This window comes from Manacus candei, unplaced genomic scaffold (assembly GCF_025592945.1).
Source record: "Manacus candei isolate 608988 ecotype Guabito, Panama unplaced genomic scaffold, ASM2559294v1 h1tg000045l, whole genome shotgun sequence".
NCBI lineage: Eukaryota > Metazoa > Chordata > Aves > Passeriformes > Pipridae > Manacus > Manacus candei.
The window spans coordinates 1869565-1894571 of NW_026138093.1; the positions used below are offsets into that span (position 1 = coordinate 1869565).

The 25007-nt window shown below is 53.0% G+C and overlaps 1 pseudogene; it reads right to left on the reverse strand.

The window, feature by feature from the left end:
• Positions 1-25007, reverse strand: part of LOC127474809 (uncharacterized) — a 1721191-nt pseudogene that overhangs the window by 352791 nt on the left and 1343393 nt on the right.

The window sequence follows — 25007 nt, forward strand, 5'->3', positions numbered from 1 at the left end:
CAGACCAAAGGTGCCACCACAGGAAACTCTTCCTGCCCAGGAAGTACCCAGCCTACCCCACCAAATACACCTCAAGCCAAAGGATCCAGACTTTTTTTCCTGGTGGAAAGAGCTGCTGTTCCCTTTTTTCAGCCCTGCGCTGCATTGGTCGGTCCCACCTTTTAAAAAATTGAATCCATCTGAAGATTACTACCAGAGAAAAGGTGCTACCACAGAAAACTCTTCCTGCCCAAGAAGTACCCAGCCTGCCCCAGCAAATACACCTGAAGCCAAAGGATCCAGACTTTTTTCCTGGTGGAAAGAGCTGTTGTTCCCTTTTTTCAGTCCTGCGCTGCAATGGCTGGTCCCACCTCCTGGAAAATTGAATCCAACTGAAGATTCCTGCCAGACAAAAGGTGCCACCACAGAAAGCTCTTGCTGCCCAAGAAGTGCCCAGCCTGCACAAACTACACCTGAAGCCAAAGGATCCTGCCTTTTTTTCTTTGGGGAAAGAGCTGCTGTTCCCTTTTTTTAGTCCTGCGCTGCAATGGCCGGTCCCACCTCCTGGAAAATTGAATCCAACTGAAGATTCCTGCCAGAGAAAAGGTGCCACCACACAAAACTCTTCCTGCCCTAGAAGTGCCCAGCCTGCACAAACTACACCTGAAGCCAAAGGATCCTGCCTTTTTTTTTTTTGGGGAAAGAGCTGCTGTTCCCTTTTTTTAGTCCTGCGCTGCAATGGCCGGTCCCACCTCCTGAAAAATTTATTCCAGCTGGAGATTCCTGCAAGACAAAATGTGCCACCACAGAAAGGTCTTGGTGCTCAAGAAGCGCCCAGGCTGCCCCAACAACTACACCTGAAGCCAAAGCTTCCAGACTTTTTTTTGCTGGTGGAAAGAGCTGCTGTTCCCTTTTTTCAGCTCTTTGCTGCAATGGCCAGTCCCACCTTTTAAAAAATTGAATCCAGCTAAAGGTTCCTGCCAGACAGAAGGTGCCACCACAGAAAACTCTTCCTGCCCAAGAAGTGCCCAGGCTTCCCAAAAAACTACAACTGAAGCCAAAGGTTCCAGACTTTTTTTCCTGGTGGAAAGAGCTGCTGTTCCCTTTTTTCAGTCCAGCTCTACAATGGCTGGTCCCACCTCCTAGAATATTGAATCCAAATGAAGATTCCTCATAAAAAAAAGGTGCCACTACAGGAAGTTCTTGCTGCCCAAGAAGTACCCAGGCTGTACCAACTAAACCTGAAGCCAAAGGATCCTGCCTTTTTTTCTTTGGGGAAAGAGCTGCTGTTCCCTTCTTTTAGTCCTGCGCTGCAATGACCGGTCCCACCTCCTGGAAAATTGAATCCAACTGAAGATTCCTGCCAGACAAAAGGTGCCACCACAGAAAGCTCTTGCTGCCCAAGAAGTGCCCAGCCTGCACAAACTACACCTGAAGCCAAAGGATCCAGACTTTTTTTCCTGGTGGAAAGAGCTGCTGTTCCCTTTTTTCAGCCCTGCGCTGCAATGGCCAGTCCCACCGTTTAAAAAATTGAATCCAACTGAAGATTCCTGCCAGACCAAAGGTGCCACCACAGGAAACTCTTCCTGCCCAGGAAGTACCCAGCCTACCCCACCAAATACACCTCAAGCCAAAGGATCCAGACTTTTTTTCCTGGTGGAAAGAGCTGCTGTTCCCTTTTTTCAGCCCTGCGCTGCATTGGCCGGTCCCACCTTTTAAAAAATTGAATCCATCTGAAGATTACTACCAGAGAAAAGGTGCTACCACAGAAAACTCTTCCTGCCCAAGAAGTACCCAGCCTGCCCCAGCAAATACACCTGAAGCCAAAGGATCCAGACTTTTTTCCTGGTGGAAAGAGCTGTTGTTCCCTTTTTTCAGTCCTGCGCTGCAATGGCTGGTCCCACCTCCTGGAAAATTGAATCCAACTGAAGATTCCTGCCAGACAAAAGGTGCCACCACAGAAAGCTCTTGCTGCCCAAGAAGTGCCCAGCCTGCACAAACTACACCTGAAGCCAAAGGATCCTGCCTTTTTTTCTTTGGGGAAAGAGCTGCTGTTCCCTTTTTTTAGTCCTGCGCTGCAATGGCCGGTCCCACCTCCTGGAAAATTGAATCCAACTGAAGATTCCTGCCAGAGAAAAGGTGCCACCACACAAAACTCTTCCTGCCCTAGAAGTGCCCAGCCTGCACAAACTACACCTGAAGCCAAAGGATCCTGCCTTTTTTTTTTTTGGGGAAAGAGCTGCTGTTCCCTTTTTTTAGTCCTGCGCTGCAATGGCCGGTCCCACCTCCTGAAAAATTTATTCCAGCTGGAGATTCCTGCAAGACAAAATGTGCCACCACAGAAAGGTCTTGGTGCTCAAGAAGCGCCCAGGCTGCCCCAACAACTACACCTGAAGCCAAAGCTTCCAGACTTTTTTTTGCTGGTGGAAAGAGCTGCTGTTCCCTTTTTTCAGCTCTTTGCTGCAATGGCCAGTCCCACCTTTTAAAAAATTGAATCCAGCTAAAGGTTCCTGCCAGACAGAAGGTGCCACCACAGAAAACTCTTCCTGCCCAAGAAGTGCCCAGGCTTCCCAAAAAACTACAACTGAAGCCAAAGGTTCCAGACTTTTTTTCCTGGTGGAAAGAGCTGCTGTTCCCTTTTTTCAGTCCAGCTCTACAATGGCTGGTCCCACCTCCTAGAATATTGAATCCAAATGAAGATTCCTCATAAAAAAAAGGTGCCACTACAGGAAGTTCTTGCTGCCCAAGAAGTGCCCAGGCTGTACCAACAACTACACCTGAAGCCAAAAGATCCAGAATTTTTCCTGGTGGAAAGAGCTGCTGTTCCCTTTTTTCAGGCCTGCTCTGCAATGGCCGATCCCTTCTACTAAAAAATTTACTCCAACTGAAGATTCCTACCAGACAAAATGTGCCACCACACAAAACTCTTCCTGCCCACGAAGTGTCCAGCCAGCCCCACCAACTACACTTGAAACCAAAGGATCCAGACTTTTTTTCCTTAGGGAAAGAGCTGTTGTTCCCTTTTTTCAGTCCTGCGCTGCAATGACCGGTCCCACCTCCTGGAAAATTAAATCCAACTGAAGATACCTGCCAGACAAAAGGTGCCACTACAGAAAACTCTTTCTACCCAAGAAATACCCAGCCTGCACCAACTACACCTGAAGCCAAAGGATCCAGACTTTTTTTCCTCGTGGAAAGAGCTGCTGTTCCCTTTTTTCTGCCCTGCTCTGCATCGGCCGGTCCCACCTCCTAGAATAGTGAATCCAAATGAAGATTCCTCCTAAAAAAAAGTTGCCAGCACAGGAATGTCTTGCTGCCCAAAAAGTGCCCAGGCTGCCCCACCAATGGCACCTGAAACCAAAGCTTCCCGACTTTTTTCCTCGTGGGAAGAGCTGCTGTTCCATTTTTTTAAACCCTGCGCTTCATTGGGCAGTCCCACCTCCTGAAAAATTGAATCCAAATGAAGATTCCTGCCAGACAAAAGGTGCCCCCACAGAGAGGTCTTGCTGCCCAAGATGTGCTCAGGCTCCCCCCCACTTACATCTGAAACCGAAGGATCCAGACTTTTTTTCCTGGTGGAAAGAGCTGCTGTTCCCTTTTTTGTGCCCTGCTCTGCAATGGCCGGTCCCACCTCCTGAAAAATTGAATCCAACTGAATATTCCTGCCAGACAAAATGTGCCACCACAGAAAACTCTTCCTGCCCAAGAAGTGCACAGGCTGCAGCAACTACACCTGAAGCCAAAGGATCCAGACTTTTTTTCCTGGTGGAAAGAGCTGCTGTTCCTTTTTTTCAGCTCTGCGCTGCAGAGGGCAGTCCCACATCCTGGAGAATTTAATGTAAATGAAGATTCCTGCCAGACAAAAGGTGCCACCACAGAAACTCTTCCTGCCCAAGAAGTACCCAGGCTGCACCAATTACACCTGAAGCCAACGGATGCAGACTTTTTTTTTTAAGGGAAAGAGCTGCTGTTCCCTTTTTTCAGTCCTGTTCTGTAATGCGAGTCCCACCTCCTGGGAAATTGAATGCAAATGAAGATTCCTGCCAGACAAAAGGGGCCACCACAGGAATCTCTTGCTGCCCAAAACGTGCCCAGGCTGCCCCAAGAACTGCACCTGAAACCAAAGGATTCAGACTTTTTTTCCTGGTAGAAAGAGCTGCTGTTCCCTTTTTTCAAGCCTGTTCTTCAATGGCCGGTCCCACCTCCAGAAAACTTTGCTCCAAATGAAGATTCCTGCCAGACAAAAGGTGCCACCATAGAAAGGTCTTTGCTGCCCAAGAAGTGCCCAGGCTGCCCCACCAACTACACCTCAAAACCAAAGGATCCAGACTTTTTTTCCCTGTGGAAAGAGCTGCTGTTCCCTTTTTTCAGGCCTGTGCTGCAATGGCCGGTCCCACCTCCTGGAAAATTGAATCCAACTGAAGATTCCTGCCAGACAAAAGGTGCTACCACAGAAAGGTCTTGATGCCCAAAAACTTCCCAGGCTGCCCCAAGAACTGCACCTGAAGCCAAAGGATCCAGACTTTTTTTCCTTAGGGAAAGAGCTGCTGTTCCCTTTTTTCAGCCCTGCGCTGCAATGGCCAGTCCCACCTTGTAAAAAATTGAATGCAAATGAAGATTCCTGCCAGACAAAAGGTGCCACCACAGAAAGGTCTTGATGCCCCAGAAGTGCCCAGGCTGCCCCAAGAACTGCACCTGACGCCAAAAGATCCAGACTTTTTTCCCTGGTGGAAAGAGCTGCTGTTCCCTTTTTTCAGCCCTGCTACAATGGCTTGTCCCACCTCCTGCAAAATTTACTCTAAATGAAGATTCCTACCAGACAAAGATGCCGCCACAAAAAACTCTTCCTTCCCAAGAAGTTCCCAGGCTGCACAAACTACACCTGAAGCCAAAGCTTCCAGATTTTTTCCTGGTGGAAAGAGCTGCTGTTCCCATTTTTTAGCCCTGCACTGTAATGGCTGGTCCCACTTACTGAAAAATTGAATCCAAGTGAAGATTCCTGCCAGGCAAAAGTTGCCCCCACAGAAAGCTCTTGCTGCCTATGAAGTGCCCAGGCTGCACCAACTGCACCTGAAGCCGAAGGGGAAAAGCCGAAGCTCTTTATGGAAAGAGCTGCTGTTCCCTTTTTTCAGCCCTGCTCTGCAATGGCCGTTCCCACCTTTTGAAAAATTGAATACAAATGAAGATTCCTGCCAGACAAAAGGTGCCACCACAGAAAGCACTTTGCTGCCCAAGAAGTGCCCAGGCTGCCCCAACAACTGTACCTTGTGATAGGTAACAAGACTATAAATTTAGGTTGCAAGGTATAAAAGTTTTTTTAATGCCACAAACAAGCAAAAACGGCTATCCGGGAGACCAGAGGAAACCCCTGTTCCTGCCACTGTCCACAAGGGGGAACAAAAACAGCACTTATTATACCCTTCTTTGCCACCTCCCCCCCAAAGTCATGTCATCAGTCCATTGGTGGAGATTTCATGGGCTGCATCCTGCTTGGTTCCCTCTTCGCGGGCCAGCTCTGGGTTGGTTCCTCCTTTCGCGGGCCATCTCCGTTGTTGAGGGGTGTCCACCAATAATTTTAAAGTCATTAGTCTCTATTAGGCCGTGGTTCTGGAAACTTCCATCAGGATGATGGTTGATCACCCGGACTCCTCGTGGTCGACCCCTCCGTATTGCTCCCCATTAATATGCTTAGAACAAACAGCTTCAAAGTACAATATGCTAAATCATCACTGCGTTGTGGTTAATCAGTTTGCAGCTTACAGAACTTGTGGTCAGGCATTGCATAACACTCTAACTTGTGATTCCAACAAAGCAGTTAACACAATATAATAGCTTTGTTAACTCTTTCTCTCATTTGAACAGCAAATTTCTTTAGATCACTTATAACACTGCTCCTCGCAGGTAGGATTTGGGTCTGGGGGTCTCAGTTTTGGTGTGTGGGGGGTCTCAGTTTGGGTCTGAGGGGTCTCTGGGGTGTCAGCTTGGGTCAGGGGGTCTCAGGCTTTGGGTCTGGGAGTCTCAGGGGTCCCAAGGCCTCAGTTTGGGTCTGGGGGCCTTGGTTCTGGGGGTCTTAGTTTGGGTCTGGGGATCTCAGCTTTTTGGTCTGGGGGGCTCAGGATTTGGGTCTGGGGGTCTCAGTTTGGCTCTGGGGATCTCAGGTTTTGGGTCTGGGGGGCTCAGGATTTGGGTCTGGGGGTCTCAGTTTGGCTCTGGGGATCTCAGGTTTTGGGTCTGGGGGTCTCAGTTTGGGTCAGGGAGGTTTAGGGTTTGGGTCTAGGGGGCTCAGTTTGGGTCCGAGGGGCTCAGGATTTGGATCTGGGGGTCTCAGGGATCCCAAGGTCTCCATTTGGGTTTGGGGGTCTCAGGGTTTGGGTCTGGGGGGTCTCAGGGGGTCTCAGCATCGGGTTTTGTCCCCCACACCTGTGTCAAAATGTCCCCCACCCCCCTCCCAGTATTTCCTGTTCCCAAACTGGGACAGAGAACCGAAACTGGGCCCAATGACCTTCAGATGGGTCTGGGGGACCCCCAAAGACCCCGGGGGGACCCCCAATGACCCCTCACTGTTCTGGGAACTCCCAAAGACCCCCCCCAGCAGGGACAGGGACCCCCAGTGACCCCCTCAGGGTCAGTCGCCCTCCATGGGGGTTGGGGGGCTCTGGTGACCTCCCCTAACCCCCCCTCTGTCCCTGCAGGCTCCCAGTGCTCCCAGACCCCCCGAAGGCTGCGCCCCGTGCATGACCCCTGGAGCCCCCCGAGACGCCGACCCCCGTGACCGTGACCACCGGGAGCCCCCCGAGCCCCTCCTGCTCCCCGGCCCCGCCCCAGGGGTGGCTCCGGGTGTGGGGGGGGCCCCCTCCCGCGAGGGGCCCGTGGGGACCCCCCTGACCCTCGAGTGCCACTTCCGAGGCCCCCCCGACACCACCCTGACCTGGCTCCAGGCGTGTCCCCCCGGGCTCGGGGAGGTCCCCCGGAGCTGCCCCTGGCCCCAGGAGGTGGTGGCCACCCGGGGGGGCCGCCGGATGGAGCGGGTGGTGCAGGAAGGGGGGGGAAGCTCCACCCTGACCTTCCCCAAACTGTCCCACAACGACTCCGGGCTCTTCTTCTGCCGCGTGGAGTCCGGGGGGGAGACGGCCCAGAGCTGCGGCACCTTCGTCAGGGTCCTCGGTGAGTGGGGGGCGTGGGGGGGTCTCAGCCAAGTCACTCGGCCCCTCCCGGTGCCCCCAGCATGGTACCAGTATAGCCCAGTCCCTCCCAGTTTAACCCCCTCCATCCCAGTCCCCTCCAAGGGTATCCCAGTGCCCCCCAGCCCTGCAGCACCTTCGGGAGGGTCCTGGGGGTCTCGGGGGGATCGAGGGGGCTGGGGGGTCTCATCTGAGTCACTGGTCTTTCCCAGTCCATCCTAGTCCCCTCCCAGTATAACCCAGTCCATCCCAGTCCCCTCCCAGTATAACCCAGTGCTACCACAAGCCCCCCCAGTCCATCCCAGTGCCCTGCAGTGCCCCCCAGTCCATCCCAGTTATTCTCAGTAACCCCTTTGAGCCCTTCTCAGTGCCCTCCAGTCCCACTCCAGTCTATTCCAGTCACTCCCAGTATCCCCTTGAGTCCCTCCCAGTGCCCTTTCCAGTATAACCCAGTGCCCTCCCAGTACAACCCAGTGCCCTCCAGTCCCTCCCAGTATAACCCAGTGCCCTCCCAGTATAGCCCAGGCCCTCCCAGTATAACCCAGTGCCCTGCACTCCCTCCCAGTATACCCAGTCCCTCCCAGTGTAACCCAGTCTCTCCCAGTATACCCAGTCCCTCCCAGTACACCCCAGTCCCTCCCAGTATAACCCAGTGCCCTCCCAGTATAGCCCAGGCCCTCCCAGTATAACCCAGTGCCCTGCACTCCCTCCCAGTACACCCCAGTCCCTCCCAGTATACCCAGTCCCTCCCAGTGTACCCAGTCCCGTTCCCACAGAGCCGGTTCCCGCCCCGTTCCTGGCGCTGAGGGAGAGCACCAAGAACCGGATCCTGACGGCGCAGGGGGTGCTGCTGCTGCTCTGCTCGGCCGGGCCGGGGCTGCTGCTGCTGCTCAGGGTGGGACACTGGGACAAACTGGGACAACTGGGACAGGGGGACACCAACTGGGACACTGGGACACCAACTGGGACACTGGGACAACTGGGACACCCAACTGGGACACTGGGACAAATGGGACACCCAACTGGGACACTGGGACACCAACTGGGACACTGGGACAACTGGGACACTGGGACACCAACTGGGACACTGGGACCCCCAGTTCTGTCATTGTGTATCGGGGAGGGGGGGTTACTTTATCAGGGAAGGTCCGAGATATACAGACACGAAAAACAGACACTGTTGCTAGCTCAACAAAAAAACCCCAATGTTTATTACAAAAGGTGGCCAAGAAAATGAACAAACCCAAAAGGGAGGAACGAGGAGAGGAATAAGCCCCCAGTGGGACCTCCCCAGTTACCCAGCTGTTGCCTATAAAGTTATCTTACTGACCCAGCATACCTATAATTACCCAGAGCAGAAGCGGCACCCTCGGAGAGTCAATAAGTTAACAAGCTGGCAAGAGTCCCTGCCAGAAGGCAACGTTGACCTTGAAGTAAAGCTAGCTCTTGCCAATAAGGCACTATCTCCTTTTTAAACAATCAATTGAGAGACCACAACCTCCCCAGGTGTGGCCAGCACCGCCCCGTCAGGGGTTCTCAATCCCTCCCCCGGGTAAGTGCACCCCTCCTGCCCACCGTGGCTTTCCCTGCGCCTGCGAACTGTACTCGGGGGGGTCTTTTCCAAATGAGTCTGGGGGCATCCTTCATCATCGACCTTCTCAATCTCTCCTTCAAGCGACCTTGGAGGACAACTAGCCAATCACAGAATACCAATTAAAACAGTTTATACAAGAAGCTCTCTTCAAGGACAACTTTCCCATTTAGCACTGCTTGTTTTCCCATAACTTGGCAGGGAAAGAGCAAAGCTTTCACAGGTGGCAGGGCCAAACACAGACCAAAAGTATCAGCATAAATTCACCCTGATACAGCCTCTGGGCTGGACACAGGCACAGCCTGACCCTGAACCCAAGGGAAACAAAGACAAATTCCACGGCTTTAGCTGGACCAAGGCTGGGGGGGTTTCCTGAGGGCAGCACTAACCAGACTTTTGTGTGTGTGTGTGAGACAGGCAGAAGCACAAATGCCTGCACAGCCCAGAGCAGTCAGTGTGGGGCTGTGCTTGCTGCTGCAGAGACCCCCAGGGAACAAACCCAGGCAATAGTTTGGGTTTATTCCTCGCTCTGTGTCAGTGGAATAGAATGTTCCACAGGAGCTCTGTCCCCCTCTGTGGCACCGGGTGGCTCGAAGCTGAAGAGAGGGGGGGTCAAGTGCAAGTTCCCTTCTGAAGTGTGTGTCCCTAAGGAGGACACTTGCCTTATTATTGCTTATTGTTTGTAATATCTTATAGATCTATCATACAGCACCTAAGGATGGATTCTATAGACTATGTGCCTGTATTAGGGAGGGGTTACTGTATCGGGGAAAAAGGTTCGAGAGATACTGGAATGCAGAAAACTAGACACTGTTGCTAGGCAACAGAGTAACTATTTATTATGAAAGGTGGCTCACAGTAAAAACAGGCATCCAAGAAAAAGGGATTAGGAAGGAGAAAAGTGAACAAAAAGACCCTAGAGAGAAGGCTCGACACCCTACTCACCCAGGTGTCACCTATAGAGTCTTACCCACCCTAACCAGTAATAAAGCCTCTCTGCAGCAGCTGCGTGTTCCGAAGGGTTGGCAGGCTCCCACTTCAGCAGGTGTCCCTGCTAAAAGCAAGTTGGTCCTTCGTGTAGAGCCGGCCACCAACATGGAAAGCGTGTCTGCTTTTATACAGTTCATTGAGCACACCTGCCCGGGGAGGTGTGGCCAGCACCGCCCCGTCAGGGGTTCCCAATCCCACCCCCTTGGTTATGTCAGTGCACCCCTCCTGTGCATGCGTGAGAACTTTGGAAATCCCCCCATGTGTGTCCTGGGGGTCTTTCCCAATTGAGTCTGGGGGTGAGCCTTCCTCCCTTCATCATCACTTTCTCCTCCAAATGCCCTTGACGAGCCATTAACCAATCACAGTTTATACAGTTTATACAGAAGTTCTCCCTCCAAGGCCAAATTCACTGTTTTATCAGTGAACTTGGCAGGGAGAACTATAAACTACTGCAGGTGGCTAAGGCCAAACGCAGACCAAAAATATCACAACTTCATCCCAATACACCAGCACATGAGGGGAGGGGAATGTGTGGGATCAGGGCACTGCTTTGGGGCCATGCTGGGAATTCTGGTGGACTAAAAGACAAAGCCCAGGCGCTGTTTCCAAAGGAACCCCAATGAAAGGGGGACACCGGAAAGATGGGCGGACAAGTCCCAAAATGGAACTCTGTGTGTGCAGCCTCATTTTCTCCTTCAGTGCCCACAGGAGAGAGGGTAAACAGTGGGGGTTGGGACCCCAAAACTGTTCAGGGGGGAAATGGGGGATTGAGGGGACAATGGGAATATGGAAGGAACAGGGAGAAGGGTGGAAAAGGGGGGGTGGTCTGGTGGGTCGGATGGTCTCATGGGGGTCTTTGGGCACAGAGGGGTTGGGAAAGGGGGGTGGCCCCCCTGAGCTCCCAACTTCCTGTGGGGTGCTGGATCCAATCTCAGCCTTGGATTATGCCAACACTTTCAGTTTAGAGGAATTACAGAGGTGTAACTGAATCATTTTTGTCCTCCAGGTTAAACGATGGCAAACCAGATCTATTGAGAGAAATTAATTTATTTAGGGTTCCAAATGATCAGACAAAAGATCTTCATCAGAATTATTTACTGCACAACAGAAACACTAAAACTACCAGGAGAACAGCATAAGATAGGACAGTGCTCTACATTAAAGCAATTGTTGAAGCAATTCTACCCAAGCTGGCACAAAACCTGTAATTCCTAATTACGGTTGGATGGAACTCCCCCAGACCAACATTAATGGAGAGAGATCTCTGCTCTCAACCTCCAGCAGTGACCTTGGGGGGTCCCCAGCCAAGGCAGGAATCTCCACACACCTCCCAAGAAGGGTTCTGTGAGAAGAAGCTGCCCCTGGGAAAGGGGACTGGCCCTCTGTGGTAAAAGGGATGGACTGACAGTCACTGGACTCCAGGGGTTGCCTCCCCATCAGGGGCTTCATTCGGGGTGGAAGCAGCGGCCGAAGCTCTTCCCGCAGTCGGGGCACTGGTAGGGCTTCCCTTACTGGTGGGTCCGTTGGTGTCTGGTAAAGTTAGAGCTGTGGGTGAAGCTCTTCCCACACTCCCCACACTTGTAGGGCCTCTCCCCGGTGTGGATGCGCCGGTGGGTGAGGAGGTGGGAGTTCTGGTTGAAGCCCTTCCCACAGTCGGTGCAGCGGAAGGGCCTCTCATCCGTGTGCGTCCGCTCATGCAGGAGGAAAGCTGAGCTGGTCTGAAACCTCTTCCCACATTCCAAGCACTTGTAGGGCCGTTCCCCGGTGTGGATGAGCTGGTGGGTGCGGAGGTTGGAGCTGCTCCTGAAGCTCTTCCCACATTCCCCACAATTGTAAGGCCGTTCCCCAGTGTGGATGCGACGGTGTTGGATCAGGTGGGAGTTCCTGTTGAAGCTCTTGAGACACTCCCCACACGTGTAGGGCCGTTCCCCAGTGTGGATGTGCTGGTGACGGAGCAGGTGGGTACTCTTCCTGAAGCTCTTCCCACATTCCAAGCACCTGAAGGGCTTCTCCCTGCTGGGAGGCTGCTCAGGGACCACCAGGTCAGAGCTCCCCCTCAAGCTCCGGCCGCCTTCCTGGCACAGGCTGGCTCTTTCCTCCTCAGAGCACCCTGGGCTGGCTTTGGAGCCCCTCCTGCGGGGGGATCTCCGGCCCTTTTCCTCCCCGCTGCCTTCCTGCACCGGGGAGCCCTTCAAAACGGCCTCTCCCACCAGGGTCTCACGGGGAGATTCGTCCTCCGGGCTCTCCGTCCTCAGCTCGGGGCCTGGGGCAGGAAGCAAGAAGGACAGGCAGGGGATTTGCCTCCGGCCCACAGGGAAGGCCAAGGACATCCCCCCAACTCCGGCCCCGGCAGGACGGCGGCGCCAGCGGGGTTGTCCTGCAGCCGGGGCCATGCTGGGCTGACAGAGCCAGCACAACACCCGCCCAAAGGGACACTGACTTCCTCCTCACCTGCCTGGGGGGCCCAAGGCATCTTCCTCTTCCTCGCAGCCTCCTCCTCCATCCGACCAAGCTTTGGGAAGGACAAATCCTGATGGGGGGGAAAACAAGGGCTGAGCGTGTGGGTTTGGGAGTTCCTCCTGCCCAAGTCCATCTCTAGAACTCACTGGACATCCTGTGACCATAAAAACCTCCAAAACACCAAGGATCAACCCAGAAAAGCACAAACCACCGAGACACAGGCAAAAAAATCCCTCAGAAACAGTAAGAAGATCCTCATCCCCCCAAACCTCACAAAGCTGAAATTCAGATGAAAAATACTCCAAAATATGAAGATTAGCCCCCTCTCCCTCCCTGTAGCCCCCCTTTCCCACCCCTTTCCCACCCACCCCCCAAAGCCTGGCGCCCCCCAGCTCCCTTTGGGGGTGATCCACCGCCCCTCACGCTCCCTTTGGGGGTCCCACCCGATCTTTTCCCTTCTCTCGCCCCTTTCCCATCGTGGCCGCTCCGCTCACGCGACAGCGGCAGGAAGGGCAGGGACAGGGGCAGAGCAGCAACAGCAACAGCAGGAGAACAATCACCCCCCATCCCATGGGTGCCCAGGAAGGTGGAACCTGTCCCAAATACCCTGGGGGAGCGTGGAGGTTCGGGACATACTCGGGCTGCCAGCACAGATTTCCCTGCAAAGTCTGCACTGAGTCAAGCTCTGCAGAGGAGATTGTGCCCCATGGATGGGATTGCAGAGGCTCCCTCGGGTCCCCAGCATCAATCAGCAACCAGCAATAGACACAAAAGGGCCCCCTGAAGATTTCAGGGGGAGTGTCCTGTAGGGAGGGGACAGTGTCACCCCACCAGGGCAGGGTTGGCAAGTGGGAGGCTGCTCCAGGGGTCTGCAAGAGGCCTCGTGCCCTGCTCAGCCCCAGCACTGGCTGGTCCCAACACCGCCTGCTGAAGACCCAGCCCTGGGCAATTCCTGGCAGAACAGCCCCACCCCCACCTGGCTCCAACCTCCTGGCAGGGACTTGCAGACAGTCAGGAGGTCTCCCCTGAGCCTCCTCTTCTCCACCTCAACACCCCCAGCTCCCTCAGCCTCTCCTCACACCACTTGTGCTCCACTCCCTTCCCCAGCCTCGCTGCTCTTCTCTGGATGCTCTGACCCCAAAATCGCTCCCCCTCCCATAGAAAGGCCAAGGGCATCTGGGGACAGTTGGGGGGCTTTGTGGGGCACTGGGTGATTACTGGGGGATACTGGGACACACTGGGGGGAACCAGAGGGCATTGGGAGGACTGGGGGGTTACTGAGGGACACTGGGAGGGCACTGGGAGGGACTGGGGGGGAACTGGGGCACACTGGAGGGCACTGCGGAGTTACTGGGGGATTACCAAGACACACGGGGGGACACTGGCAGGTTACTGGGCCATACTGGGGGTTACTGGGTGCTCACTGCAGGATCACTGGGCCATACTGGGGGGCAGTGGGAGGTCACTGGGACACACTGGATGGTCACTTAGGGGGTTACTGGGCCATACTGAGGGTCACTGGGAGGTCACTGGGATATACTGGGGGCACTGGGATCCCCTTACCCGGCTGTGGTACATCTTCCCCTCCGGATTTTGGGGGGCATCCCTAGGACCCCTCCCCTGGGGGCTGGGGGACCCCTTGAACCCCACTGCTGGGCTTTATGGGACCCCCTAAAATCCCCTCAAAACCCCTGAAATCCCCCCCTCGACCCATCGAAACCTCCTCAAGGACCCCTCATCCCTCCCCAGCGCCCTCTAAACCCTCTCAGTTACCCACAAAACCCACCTGAGACTCCCCAAGCCCATTCAGGGACCCCCAATCCCCCCCACGGGCCCTCCAAACCGTCTGGGACACCTTAAACCCCCCAGAGACCCCAAAACTGCCTCGAAGGTCCCCGCAAACGCCCCCCAGGACCCCTAAACCTCCTCAGAGACCCCCAAAGCCCACCTGGGACACCTCAAATCTTCTCAGAAAACAAAACCCACATCAGAGCCGCCCAAAACCCTCCAGGGACCTTCAACCTCCCCCCTGAGTCCTTTCAGGGACCCCTCACAACGTTCCCGGGAACCCCCGAACCCCCCCGCTAAACCCCCCCGAGCCCTCCAGCCTTTCCACCCACAGCCGCGCTCCCCGCAGCCCCCGAGGGGATCCCCAGTCCCCGCTCTCGCCGCCCCCCCGCCAACTCACCCAGCGAAGTGCAGCGGCCGCAGGCGAGTCCTCCTCACTCCCGACCACGAGGCCAAAATGGCGCTCGCTCCGCGCGCCCTCCGCCTTTACAGACCCGCCCCGCAGCCAATCAGCGCGCGGCCACGGCCCCTGCCCGCCCCCCGCCTGCGCGGGGCATTGTGGGAGTTGTAGTCCCTGCGGCGGGGGAGGATCGGGCGTTTTGGGTTTTAGTTTTTCTGTCTTTTTTATTTTCTCTTTTTCCTTTCTTTCTTTTCTTTCTTTTTTCTTTTTTTCTCTTTTTTATTTGTTCTTTATTTTTTTTCTCATTTTTATCCTGTTTTTTCTTTCTTTTTTTCTCTTTTTTTTCCTCCTTTTTCTCTCTTTTCTCCCTTTTTTTAAATTTTCTTTTTTCTTATTTTTCCCCTTTCCTTTTTTTTTTACATTGTTTTCTATCAGTTGTTTTATTCAAGGACGATTTAAACACATATCAAAACAATCTCCAGGTACATATCCTGCCACAACAGATAATCTGCCATTGTTCCAGGTTTGTGAGGATTCCCAAGATCACAAACACTGAGACACCAAGGGTGGAAGACAAGCAACTTTATCCTGTCCCTCGCCACAGCCTTCAATCCACACCCAGCCCTGGATTTCTGCAAAGCCGCTGGGCAGGAGCAGGAGATGGAGCTGGTGCTCGGCGGGAGGGGCAGCAACAACAAACCCGTGTCTTTGGCACAGGGGAAGGAATTTAGTGCTTGAGGGGTTACATTCCACAGGCTCCCCTGGGGATCAGCTCATGCTCGGACAGTGAGAACAGCAAGAACATTCCTAATAAAAATGCCAGAGGGAAGGGAGCGGAGGGGGAGCAGGGGCAGGAAAAGGAAGCAGAGCGATGGAAGATGGGCTGGGGCGGTCGGGGCTGGGGGAAGGCAGGCTGGACAATGCCTTGTTTGGTCCAGCAGCTGGACCAGCTCCAGGGCAGGTGTCGGGGCAGCCTCTGCCACAGGGACATGGACAAACAGACCCTACAAAAGCTCTCAGAGGGGTTGGGGGCTCTGGGCGGGGCTGCGCTCTCGCCTCAAGCCAGGATACCCCAGGGCAGTGGAACAGCAATTCCTGTCAGCTCCCAGCAAAGATTATTGGGGTTTGCACTGGGGAAATATTGACACTCCAGCTTCCTCTTCTCTTTTTAGAACTTTGAGCTTGCAGTCGGGTAGAAGGGCTGGTGGGGGAGTGGGAAGAGACCCACTGAGGGGCACATCTCATCCCTCAGTTAGATGGAGCTAAACCCCTGATCTTGCGTGGGAAGAGACCCACTGAGGGACACATCTCATCCCTCAGTTAGATGGAGCTAAACCCCTGATCTTGCTTAGGAAGAGCTGCTGATGCTCAGTTGTCTTCTTTCCCTTCTGCTTTAGTGGGATATTACATTTCCCTGCAGTATTAGTGATAGAATGCTATGTCAACTGGAATGTTTTGGTTCTTACAGAAAGCATCAACAGATTTAAAGGAAGGTTTTTTTACATAGGTGAGACCTCCAAAAAAACCAAAAACCCCAAAGGTAATATAAGTGCAGAATAAAGTGAACTTTGGAGTTTTCCTTTTAATTCTTGGGTAGAAAAGCCATCCCAGTTAGGGACAGCAATTTATTGCATTGCTGAAATAAAACCAACTAACAAACAAAGAAATCTGACTTTGTTCTCTTTCGGATTTGTTTTTGATCATAAGAATCCTTCTAGTGAAAAGGGCTAATTTACTCTTTCTAGAGGAATGTTTTAAGTGTGATTATCACAGTTGCTGAAAAGGTCTAAAATAGGACATGGACTTTGAACCTGCTCCTGCGTTTAGGATGTGGTGCTTAACATTCAAGAAACAATAGAACTGCAACTCATTTATTAAGGTATCATCTCAAAGTGTCAACTCTTGCTCTGTAAAGACATCCACAAGGATTGTAGAAAGCTTACAGTATCCCAGGAGGTACATGTGGTATTTTATCAGTGTAAATATGGATAAGATTTTCAATATTTCTGCTGGGAATACTCCATAACTAAAGTAAGTTTTCCCTTTGGTGCTGCACTAGTTTATGATTTAATTGTTACTGACATTCCACCAGTCACATTATTAGCTTCACCAAATGAAAAGGAAATAATCCTGTATTAATTAAAGAGAGCAACTGAATTCCTTCACTCATCTTATCCTTGGCTGTCTGAGACAGTGATGCACTTCAGCTTCCCTACAGAAACTGCCACTAAAAAAGAGATTGGGGTGATAATGAGATATACAGATTGAAGGGTGTGCCTGAATTATCTTTAGGGAGGAGACATTTTGGTGAGTGACAGGCAATGTGCCTGTGGTTCCCTTTTTCAGTCTGGGTTTTTTCCCTTTCTTTTTGTCAGAGGCTTTGGGAAAGGTGTTTTGTCAAGAGAATAATATTCATTTATAGCCATGTGAACGGTTTCTATGCTATACCAGTGAAGGCAGTCACCTAAATACCCATACCCATGCCCTTGAAAATAAAACAAGGAGAAAACATGGAGTATTTATTTGAGACCAGACAAACTGAATGTAGTTCAGTAACATGGTAAGGCAATTGCTGTTATTGCACAGAGACATTTCTTTCTATGCTGGAACTGAGGGTAGCAGCCAAATCTAAAAGCCTTGCTCTGTGTCTTTGTGAACACACTGTGGGTAAGTTCAAAGGAGCATTCAGAGATTGTGTTGTGTGAGCCTTTTTCCCTGAGATCAAAACAAGGAGTAATTAATGCTAAATCCAGCAGGTGGCTTTCAAGTAATAACTTGGTTCAGTTTGTCCAACTGTGTACAAACAGGTGAGGAAAATCTGGAACTTTAGAAGGGTTAGTTTTTTACCTCATTAGCAGGATATCCAGGGGTGCACCAAGTGCCTGCCAGTGAGGAGTACAAGAGACCAGCAGACAGTGACAATATTGTTCTAATGTTAATGTCACTGGAGCACAGAGTGAGATCACTTCTGAGTTATGTTTCTTTATTCAGTGGTTGGGAATAAAGAGGAAATCACATATTTGATGACACTTTAGGATTTATTTCACACTCTTAACAAGAAGGTATTTTGCAGCTGGACTTTGAATAAGGTTCCATGGTATATTGCACATTTCTATCTCAAGTTAACAGTCTACTTCCCAAAGAAATTCTCAGCAGCTAACACCCTTTCATCATCTGGCTCTTTCCCTGATGGTTTGAGCTTGTTGCTCCTTTGGGTAAATACCCATTTGACACAATGCACTGGGCAGCTTCTGCCAAGTGCCACTGAATCTCACTTCTTCCCTTGCCTTGAGGTAGTTGTGCTTTAAGAATCTGGCTGTTCAGATGCCCTGAAATGTCTCTAGTATTTCAGTGGGAAGAAGCTTCAAGATGTGCTGTTTGGCACACATGAGAAATTCCCTGCCCAGAGAGCCATGGAAATGTAGGTGCTGCTCAGTAATGCCCCTTGACTGAGACAGGCACTGCTGACGATGTTTTCCTTCCCCTCTCTGATTCCACTCCCACTGTTTTGTACAGACTCCTTGGGGTCAGATTTTGCACTGTACAGTTTGATAAGTTAGTGCAGATGTGTGTTTGCAGGTATGTTCTTCTGTATTCCCAGATAAAATTCAGTAAACTGATACCTGGCTTGAGCTTTTTTTTTCCCCATAGTGCTATTTTTATTTATTTACAGAACAGTTTAAGAAAATGAAGGTACACTTAGCCCCAGTTTACTTGCTGCTCTAATCTCTTCACCTTTTTTTTCTTTTCCCTTCCCCCAAACTGATGGGTAACTGTGAAACCCAAGTTCAGGAATGGAGTTGGAATTCCTGGCCCCAGTCTGGGGGAGGTGACACTTTCAGTCTCCCCGGGAAAAAGCCAACTGCTTTGTTTATCAACATGCAAAGGGCAGCACTGTGGGAAATAGGGCCTAGAAAAAAACGTAGCTTTGCAGGGAATGGAGCAGTTCATTACAGGGGTGAGCCGCAACTCCTAAAACTGCCATTTCAACTCCTGTTTCAACTGCCCTGACAGCTGGCAGCCAATCAAATGCTGCAGTCACAGGTTTTACCTTATAAGGTATGATTATCTGTTGGTGTTGGGTATAAAAGGAGGGCTGCGACTCCAATAAACTTGTCTCAGCTTCACCCCCTGAGTCTGTGCCTCAATACGCCACAAATGGCACCCAATGTTGGGGCATGAAAGAAACTAAGCTGTTTCTCCGGTGGTGTAGCTCTCCTGAACACAAGGAAGGAAAAAGCGCTGAAAGGAAGGGACAAGAGAGCTCTCAATTACCTTACACTGGACGATAAGGGAAGCAGCTGAGAATGAAATGGGAACCCCTTTAACGAAAAAGCATAAGGCAGTCTAGCGAGCCTGTGCTGAAATCCTTAAAAAATATGAGAAAACAGTACAGGAAGAAAATTTAGAATGTCTCCTTTTGTGGGCATCCAAAGCTAATCCCACATTAAACAGTGACTTAGTATATGACTGGAGAGTTTGGGATGATGTCGGTGCCAGACTCTGGGACAGCACCACGCTAGGGGATAAGATAGCAACCTCTTTATTAACAGCATGGAGAACAGTTTATGAAGCTTTGCAAACTCACTCCAGCTCCGCAGACAACCGTGTAGAAACGGCAACTGATTCTGAGCCACCATCACAGCAGGAGCTGAAATTTTGTGTGCAGACCCTGCCCCATGCCCTGCCCCGACCACAATCTCCCGTGTTGCCTTCCACGCCACCAGAGCTGCCTTCATTGCCAGCATCACTGTGGCCACCTAAGGCACAGCCCGCAGCGTGGCCAGAAACAAAGGCCTCCTCCTCCACGCCCCATTCGCGTGGACTTCGCTTCCGTGGTGCCGCTGCCACAGCACCAGTTTCTCAGTCAGATGACTCCAAGGAGGACCCAGAACTCACAGATAAGGAAAAAGATTTAACCTTTCACTCTCCTGACTTGCCTGACAAATGGGTGCGAGTGCGGGGGGAGGTGAAACTCGCAGGGGACACGGCAGTCTTAAAAGCTTTCCCAGTCCTGGTCTTGCCTGACCAGGACCCTCACTGGGAGGGTCTGTCATATGCTCTTATTAAAGATGTAAGGCAAACAGTAACCGACCACGGTTTGGGGGCTTTGTACACCATCCATTTAATAGAATCCATCTGTGATAGCCAAGTGTTCATCCCCCACGATTTCAAAACACTATTTCATCTAATAATGACTGATATGCAGTACACCATGTGAGAAGCCAGACTGAAACAATTAGCAGAAAAACAGGTGATTGCAAATTCAGTTGCAGGAACACGAAACCCTTTGCGGACTGTTACTGTAGGTGTTTTACTGGGATAGGGTGAGCAATCTTCTCAGGCAGTACCAGCACGAACATGTGCTGCAGGGCTCCAGCGAATAAAGCAACTAGCCCTATGCACTCTTAAAAGTGTTCTGGACGCAGGCACACAGAGAATGCCCTTTACCTGTTTCAAACGAGAGGCAAATGAGCCCTTTATGAAGTTTTTAGATTGTCTTAATGATGCTTTGGAAAAACAAGTAGAGAATGATGCTGCATGCCAATGCCTTTTTAAACAACTTGCTATAGAAAATGCAAACCCCGACTGTCAGAAGGTTTTACGTCCCCTAAAAAATCCTGCAGTGGACAATATGCTAAATACATGCATGAATGTTGGCCCAAGGCAGTATGATTTATCTCTGATAGTTGAAGCATTTGCAGCAATGTCCACAAAAAATCAACAATGTTTTTCTTGTGGCCAGTTGGGTTACTTGCACAGGAATTGCCCAAACGACAGGACAAACAAAAGAAGAGTGGTGCCAGGTGTCTGTCCATGCTGTCACAAAGGGAATCAGTTTGCAAATCAGTGCTGCTCTGAGCTTGATCACTATGGGTTATCGCTTTCCCCACAGGGAAACTCCAAACGGAGCACAGGAAGGGGACGAGCTATGACAATAAATCAAACCCCTGCCTGGCCCCCTCGCGAACCTGCCACAGCCTGTACGCAAGCACAGCCGGCAGTGCCAGAGTGGACCTGGCCACCTCCACAGAAGTAACACTGCAGGATACAACAGTTGCCCTGCTGCCGACTGCTACACATGGCCCTCTGGGCCACGGCAAAGCAACCTTACTAACTGGCAGATCATCTATCACTTTAAAAGGCCTTTTTGTGTTGCCAGGAGTGATAGAGGCAGATTTTGAGGGGGAAATAAAGATAATGTCGTGGACCCCAATGCCATCATGTATTGTACCTGCAGGCAGCCAGATCGTGCAACTAATTTATCTTTTACCCCAAACACCAAATAATGTTCCTGTCGGGCGTGGCCGTGGATGCTTCGGATCCACAGGCGAGCTGCAAATTGACTGGACACAACAACTGACCACAGAACACCCTTTATTGTCTTGTATTCTGCAGGTACGGGGGGAGAGCAAACAAATCCCTCTCATCCCTTGCTTTGAATCTTCCTGCCTACAGGATATGGGGGGGGAAAGCGAAGCCACAGCAAACTAAAATCTCTCCCATCACCACTCAGTTTAGCTCCCTTATTAGCTACTTGTTTGCACCATTGTGGGGAAGGAAATTTTCTGGTTCAGGATATCTGTAACTGCTTCTACCAAAGCCATTGGGGGGGTGAAAGAAGCGACGGGTGGGGCCAGGACCTTTTGGCAAAGCAGGGCTCAACTTCCCAAACAAGGCTGGGGCTGGGGGTGTGCCGAGGGGGAAGTTGTCCTGCAGGCAGCAGGGCAGGACAAGCAGGACTCAGTCTGCTCAGGACACGGTGCATCTGAAGGACACCATGGGTTTGGGCCCATTGTTGCTGCTTTATTAAATCACAGCTGCCTCCAACTGGCTCAGTGGGAACAGAAGAGCAGTGCTCATAGTTTGAATTGAGGTTCTTGGTCAAGATTTGATGGCATCAGGATTCCAGTTCTCCTGCCTGTAGGAAGGACAGAGTTTCTTTTTTGTGATAAGATCCATGCCAGGAAAGCTCCCCAGGCAGCCACCAGGCCCCAATATGGCATCAGGGCAGTTGGTAGCAGTCCCCCCAACACCTGCCTCCCAGCCCACGCCAAGCCACCGCCTTACCCACAGCCCCAGAGCCCTGGATGCCACCATGGCTGTCCCTGACACCACCCTGCTCACCAGCTCAGGTGTCTCACACAGCGCCTGGGAGCCTGGGAATGTTGGAAGCTCTTCATGGATGTGGACATCAGTACCTGAAGAGCTTCTGGCCTGAATCAAGGGCTTGGCATTGGTCCTAAAGCTGCCAGGATGCTGATGGTCTGTTCTGCCAGGCAAGGGACGACTTCACTGCTGTCTGTCTTCAAGGGCTGAAGGGCTGTGAGAAAAAAAACAGAGCCGAGATGAAACTCCAGACATCCCTCCAGCCCATGTTCCCCACTCACCGCTGCAGATCTCATCCAGTTGCTCTGTGCTTCGGTTCCTCAGGTGCCCATTTTCCAGCTCCAGGGGGACAGGGCCAGTCAAACCATGGCAACTTGGCAGAGACGTCTTCAACTGCTTCTGCTTCCTCAGCACCGCTGAGCCCAGGTGGTCTCTGAAGAGGCAGATGGAGAAATCCTGCATGTCGCTGCTCTCCTGGGAGGAAAGAGGAAAGGTGAGCTTTGGAAACAGCAGCCCCCTGCCCACAGTGAAAGGGGATGGGGATGGTGGCTGAGGGAGATGCCCTGGGCTCAGATTCCAGAGCAGGGACAAGTTGCACTGGGCTGCAAGGCCCAGAAGCCACCAGAGCCCAGGGGAGCAGAGCCTGCTGCCAGAGCTGCTGACAGGGCTGGGTGCAGGGCAGCTCTCACTGCCCAGTGCCCATCTCAGGGCTCACACTCCCACATCAGCCTTACCAAGTCAAGGAAGCATGAGAGGTTCTCCACCAGATCCTCAGTGGCTGGGTAGGCCTTTATCTTCTTCAGGTTTGGACTCATCAGGTTTTTAGAGACAATCACAATCTCTGTCCAGGAGTCTTCACTGCCAATCCACAGGAGCTCCATCATGTTTGGCATCAGGAGCTCCAGTTTTCCTGCCTGTATGAAGGACAGAATTTCTTTTCTGTGATAAGATCCATGCCTGGAAAGCTCCCCAGGCAGCCACCAGGCCCAAACATGGCATCAGGGCAGTTGGCAGCAGTCCCCCCAACACCTGCCTCCCAGCCCACGCCAAGCCACCGCCTTACCCACAGCCCCAGAGCCCTGGATGCCACCATGGCTGTCCCTGACACCACCCTGCTCACCAGCTCAGGTGTCTCACACAGTGCCTGGGAGCCTGGGAATGTTGGAAGCTCCTCATGGGTGTGGACGTCGGCGCCAGAAGAGCAGTGCTTCTGGCCTGAATTGAGGGCTCGGTGTTGGTCCTAAAGCCGTCAGGATGCTGATGGTCTGTTCTGCCAGGCAAGAGACGACCACATTGCTGTCTGTCTTCAAGGGCTGAAGAGCTGTGAGCAAAAGAAACGGAGCCGAGATGAAGCCCTGTGTCTGCAGAGACCCCCAGACGTCCCCTCCAGCCCCTGTTCCCCACTCACCGCTGCAGATCTCATCCAGTTGCTCTTGGCTTCGGTTCCTCAGGTGCCGCGTGGCCACCCCTAGGCACAAAGCTCCGTCAGCCCCTGCTCCCCAGCGGGCTCCCAGCAGCGCGGCCCCTGGCCCTGCCCTCCTCCCCCTCAGCCGGGATGAGCCCAGGAAGCACCAGGAGCTCAGGGGGGTGGAACTCAGCCCAGTGCCCACCAAGCCCAGCCACGTGGGCAGGGGTGGCAGAGGGAGGCCCAGGCCCAGCCTGTGTCAGCCAGGGCTCAGGCAGCCCCAGGGTTGGGCCTGGCTGTGGCTGCAGCAGCGGGGACGGGGGCCAGCTTGCCCAGAGAGGGACCCCGGGGGCTGGGGCTCACCGATGAACCTGATGGCCGCCTCTCGCACACTGGCCTCAGGGTCCTTGAGGTAGCTCAGGCCCTGACGCAGGTACTCTTCAGCCCTGCTCCTGTCCTTCCCCACCTGGAGAGAGCACAAGGACACGGGCATGGCACAGAGCCCCCCCGCTGGCTGCAGCAGTCCCTCCTGCCAGCACTCAGTGTTGCCCAGAGCCCTCTCTCCCGCTGGCTGCAGGGAAGGGAGAGGGGCCTGCAGAGGAGCCCCCGGGGCTCTGTTCTTGGAGGGCACACACTGGGCTGCAGCTCCAGCCTCTGGGCTCTGGGCCCACACAGTGGGCTCTGCCTGCAGGGCAAGCCTCACCCAGCCTGCACCCTGGCACTTGGCCTTACCAAGCACTCGCCAATCCTCCACATCTGCTGCTTCTTCACCAGCTCTTTCAGCTCCCTCCACTTGAGCAGCTTTGCTGCAGCAAGGAGCGCTTCCTGGGCGGCCTGCATGGAAGCAGAAGGGGTGAGGTAGCGGCATGGTTGGCAAAGGAGAGCTCTTGGCTTTCTTGCTGGGGAGATTCTGCCCTCAGGAAGTTGGGACATGCCCTCACCAAAGTGTCTAGGGGACGTGTGAGGACAGCCCCGCAGGACAGGGCCTGAGGCTGGAAGCCCTGGCCTTGGACACATACCAGGGACAGCAGAGAAGCCTGTGGGGATGTGCCTGTTCAGGCTTTGGTGGCCACAGGCTGCTGACGAGCCCTACTGGAGCCCCAGGGCAGCTGTTGGAAATGGCCGTGCCAGTTTCTCCGTCCCTGCTGGCGCTGGCTCTGCAGGGACCTTTCCCACGGCTTGCGCTGGGCCACGGCTGCCCACTGCCAGCAGCCCTTGTCCTGCTGCCTGGGCCCCACAGGGCAGGCCAGCCCACCTCTCTCTGTGCCAGTGCCCAGCCTTCCAATGTGTACCTTGGCCACGCTCGGGGACTGGTCACTTGTGCGAATGAGCAGCGGGACCAGTGCACTCCGCAGAGACGTCTTCAATTGCTTGTTGTTCCTCAGCACTGCTGAGCCCAGGTAGTCTCTGAAGAGGCAGATAAAGGCCTCTCGCATGTCACTGCTCTCCTGGGAGGAAGGAGGAAAGGTGAGCTTTGGAAACAGCAGCCCCCTGCCCACAGTGAAAGGGGATGGGGATGGTGGCTGAGGGAGATGCCCTGGGCTCAGATTCCAGAGCAGGGACAAGTTGCACTGGGCTGCAAGGCCCAGAAGCCACCAGAGCCCAGGGGAGCAGAGCCTGCTGCCAGAGCTGCTGACAGGGCTGGGTGCAGGGCAGCTCTCACTGCCCAGTGCCCATCTCAGGGCTCACACTCCCACATCAACCTTACCATGTCAAAGAAGCGCGGCAGGTTCTCCACCAAATACTCATCCATGGGGCTGGCCTTTTTCTTCTCCAGGTTTTGATTTATCAGTCTTTTCAGGATCATAATGACCTTTGTCTTGAGGTCTTCTCTGCCAACCCACAGGAGCTCCATCATGTGTGGCACCAGGAACTCCAGTTTTCCTGCCTGTATGAAGGACAGAGTTTCTTTTCTGTGATAAGATCCATGCCTGGAAAGCTCCCCAGGCAGCCACCAGGCCCCAACATGGCATCAGGGCAGTTGGCAGCACTTCCTCTAACACCTGCCTCCCAGCCCACGCCAAGCCACCGCCTTACCCACAGCCCCAGAGCCCTGGATGCCACCATGGCTGTCCCTGACACCACCCTGCTCACCAGCTCAGG